Consider the following 4,522-nt stretch of genomic DNA (forward strand, 5'->3'; position numbering starts at 1 on the left):
CCAATGACCAGTCGAGGACGCCTGTTGTCGTCGTAAAATCATTCGCTGCGTGCTCCTGCAAACATACAGCACGATAGGACGTCCACTGAAGTGGCTGGTTACTCGGCTGAGGATGGGGGTCAATATGGATATGCTACAGTCAAATGGTATAGGGCGTAACTGTGTTCACTATGCCATATGAAAATCACGATATTAGCTACCACGCAGATACGTGTCAAAGACTACAGTGCGCTTCCTTCGATAGGTAAGCATCTCACAAAACGATTTAAGTTCTCTTGTGTCAAGACGGACAAATATTGGGTGTTAGTAATAATACAAATATGAAAGGAAGCATCTTTATTGTGTACACAAATATCGTTGCTGTTTTAGTTTATTAATGTACGGAATATTTGGCTAAAGAGTTTTTTAAGCGGCCTTCCGATACCAGGACCGATACTGGACATAGCAAGGTAAATATACGCAAATTTTAATTTTACTATTTAGTACTTCTTTACTACAAGGACGGATTAAATTGTTTATTGAGGTCTAGGCGTCTCGGGCAAAGGCTTTTCGGTGGCCGTTTTGTGCGTACAGCTTGGAAGGTTTAGCCTCCTAAATGGCAAGAATATAATTTTCAGTAGAAAATTTTCGAAGAAAATCAGCAACATCATTCTTTTGCGAGTGGACACATCAACTAAGAACGTCCGAACTTTACACCCCGCTTGACACAAGGCGAATCTAATTACTATCAAAATGGGGATCTAACAATGCGTGCACCACCCATCAAGTACAAACTGAATGTGAGAAAGGCCATCCCAGAATAGCTATGCTTGCGTGTGACGTATATAGAGTTGATACAGAAATTGTCGAGCTAGCTGGGCCCAATAGCAGTGTGATACTTGCAGCCAACCTGAAAATGAACGATACTTAACTTGATTATTATGGTAAAAGACAAATAGGGTAGACTGTAAAATGACTGTCTTAGTCGCGAAACGTACATGAAGCCAATGACAATAACGCGACGCCACAAATGCGTGCCGTTTGTTGTGCTTAGGGCTTTTGAATGAGACGACTAAAGAGCGAGCACAAGGTCAGCTTGATGACCGGCAAGTAAATCTGCTGCAGACATTCCGCTCTTCCAGAATCTCTGCTAGAGGATACGAGAGAGGCGAAAGACGTACGGAAAAGTCCTTGTGTTGACCTGTAGAAATAGAATAGGGGAGTGCTTAGCGGAAATAACTAATGTACTGACACATTTATTAGTCTGGAATCGGAGATTGGTTCTATTGTAGATAGTGTAAGTAAACACATGATAAAATAAAAGTCAAACGTGAGGCATTTAAACTCAGTAAGAGGACAGTTTGCCTATATAACTGTGCCTTATCGCAGAGAGGAAAAAAAAGACATAAAAGATATAATGCCAGCATAACTGCGTGCCATTTAAAATAATAAGGGGTATTGCAAATATGAAAATCCAACGCACACGTTTTTGCCGATGTTTATCCGTGTTGCGTAAACCGAACACTTCGTAAACGCAAGTACCATTTCTGTAACGCTGTCGGATGACGACCGACTGAGAAATAGAGAAGTAAAGAGAAATGGACTCCGTAAACAGAGCGAAAAGAGGAGCTGCTTGTTTTTATCTTGACACAGGTGCGATCGTTAATTTAACGCACAAACTGCTCAGGGTAAAGATATCCAACGACCACATTCCGAGATGGACGATGGCAACATAATCTGATAATGTCCATGTATTCTAAGACTTAGCCGGATCACCACTCAGTGGCCTTAAGGGTCGTTTTCGCTTTCTCACGATTCCGCTGTTACAGTGTCCAGATGCTAGAAGGACATTCACCAGCCAAGCGCAGGTGGATGGGAAAAGTGATTCTGCACAACTTGCTGCAACGGCAGAAAGGCGGGGGCAACATCTGAACAGACAAAATTGCTGCAGACGTATGTAAAAGCCTAGAAGTAAAGTTTATACAAGCAGTAGGCAAAATAAACAAAGGGCAAGAGAAAGGGAGCGAACTGTGTAGGTCCTTCGTGAGTTAGTCACCTTCGTCAGTATTGTTATCATCCGTTGGGCAGGAGTATATTATACTGGATTCGTTGACAAATCGTGGGGTGCAAATACCACTTAGCAACTTGATTTCGTTTCTCTTTCGGCGAACTTAATGATAAATGGACATACTCTGACCCGGCACTTACTCAGTCAATATAACTATTTGTAAAAATATTCTGTTTTTTAACACAAACAAAGGACATTAATAGAATTATTGTTAAGCCATCTTTATCAACGGCCTATAGAACGATTAACCAATCGATTAGGTGATCGGCAATTTAAATTGTTATCTTAACATAATTATCGGAGTGAAGACAAAGACAATAAAAATCACATGAAAAAAAGCTTTGCAACCTGAAGTCGCATATTCTTTACCGCTTTTTTTTTTTTTTTTTTTTTTTTTGTTTAAAGGTAAACGAAAGATAAAAAAAAAAAAGCTAGACCGATGTCAGTCAAGGCAGCGATCGGTATCTCGAAGAAAATTCACTTCTCGATTGTATGCATATGAGCGACATTTGTTAGCTCTCACTGTAGTAACACAATTGAAAAAGCTGTTTCAAAACGTAACAATCATTGTTATCGGCCCGGTCTCTTTTGTCGTAATAAATCGTTTCCTCAATTTGAACGTAATCTTTTTTTTTTTTTGCTCTCAAAAAGCTACACTTCATTACTGAGGGGTAAAGAGGGGGTGCAGTAGGAACTTCTGTAGTGTGATTGTGCTGGCAGTTTGTATCCATCGTCCTGTTGGTTGGTAAAACGGATGGCCGCACATCAAATGCAAACACATCGTCACGTGATTATCAGGTATACAATTAATATTGAAATCGATGATTGTGGGGGTTACTGTTCTCCTGAACAGCTGTGGCTAAATACTTTTGTCAGAAATTACACAAACGTGGGGTTGAAATATTCCACCAGCTGGCAGGAACTCGCACAAACGCCAGGCTTCAACAACAACAACGGTCGTGTGAGAAGAACATTCATCGACCAAAGCATTCTATTCTCGTCATGATGAACTTATATTTTGGCCTTTTCGAGGTAAACCATTTGGTATATTCACAGCTGGAGCCATAGCCGTTCAAATAGCCAATCAATTAAGCGCTATAGTTACTTGATATGAGCGAGTCCGATAGATACAACACGATTATACCAGAACGGAAAAAGGACTAAGCACCAAAGTGATATTTGCGGCAAGCAGAACAAAAACAGAGCCAGCAAAAATCGACTTTTCTTCTGTAATCTACTACAGTCGCTGCCATCCCTGCGCACAGTTGGTGCCGCCACCGCCGCCGCACAACGGCAACGCAATACATCAACGAGCAACGGAAATCTTACGTAATGACTATAACAGTAGTCGGGGTGGGAGGCGCGGGGCCAGGTCTTATCGTATTTTCAAATATCCGCACTGCTTGTTTTTGCTCGGCTGAATTAAACCTAGAAGCCACCTAAGAAATAGCCCCTTGTGTTTGGCGATTGTAGCTCAAAGCCCATCGAAGGGTTAAATACTACAAGTTTTTTTTTTTTGCAGAAATAAACTGCGCAAGCGCGATCGACCTTATGTTAGTGTGTCATGTAACAGGACCGCAGTGCACTGTTCTCTTGACTGCCGAGACACGGCATGCGCAACTGTTACACGAGTGTGGAGATACGGCACCGTTCGGGATCAGAATAGGGATAGGATCGGAATCAGCGAACGGAAACACCAAAGGCACGTTTACGCACTATTTGCTATGCTTCAAAGGCAAATCAGTGTGCATATTGCGCAGATATGAAATATGGAAAACTAATGTTCACTATAAAATGTATGTGTTATTGAAGCATGAGTGGCTTTGGCATATACATTAAAAAATGTTTGGTGGGGATTGCTAGATTGATCGATAATTAAAACGGTGACTTCCGTTTAGCGACAAAACGATGTAAATATGTTCAGGTGGATCAAAGAGTATCTCTGCCGTATTTCAAAGTTCCTTTTGGCTTCAGCCAGATAAATAATCTGTTTGTGCTAATTGCACGTTTTTTTCATCTACGTATCTGTATGTAATTATTGATAGTAGTACTGAAGTTCTGTAAACTCAACGGCTAAACTCGTTGAAGACTATGCAACGTTAATTATTGTATTTGTAACTTCAATTCAATGATAAGGCACCTTGTTTAGCCACACGACAAAATTCTGGAAAGTGGCCATTTATCTGATATGTTTCAAAATGCACAATTAATAGGTTCTATTGAAAGAAAGTTGCTGCAACGGTATGATGGCAGTTCAACTAAAGCATCGATGTTTTACTCCATCTGTTCAGAACTTGAAGTGTACACGCATGTTTAGATTCAGAAATCACGTACCGTACCCGTTTAATGCACGCATACACACGGTACCTTTAAACGTGTTTCGATGCCAACGTTCGACTGATCCATCGCGGACAGCAAACTACAATGAGACTATTTTTGTTGTCGTAGTAACGTCTCGGATAGAGAGAGAGCCAT

General features: G+C 40.9%; 1 long non-coding RNA gene across 1 annotated transcript in view; it reads right to left on the reverse strand.

The window, feature by feature from the left end:
* Window positions 1–423: 423 nt before the first annotated feature.
* The window catches only part of LOC147753036 (uncharacterized), a 7,775-nt gene continuing 3,676 nt past the window's right edge, over window positions 424–4,522 (reverse strand). The window contains exons 2-3 of the long non-coding RNA XR_015312450.1: window positions 978–1,180; window positions 424–889 (exon numbers count right to left, since the gene is read on the reverse strand). This is a non-coding gene — a long non-coding RNA (uncharacterized LOC147753036). The remainder of the gene's footprint in view (window positions 890–977; window positions 1,181–4,522) is intronic.

Source organism: Varroa jacobsoni, unplaced genomic scaffold (genome assembly GCF_002532875.2).
Source record: "Varroa jacobsoni isolate VJ856 unplaced genomic scaffold, vjacob_1.0 scaffold_790, whole genome shotgun sequence".
NCBI classification, from domain to species: Eukaryota; Metazoa; Arthropoda; class Arachnida; order Mesostigmata; family Varroidae; genus Varroa; species Varroa jacobsoni.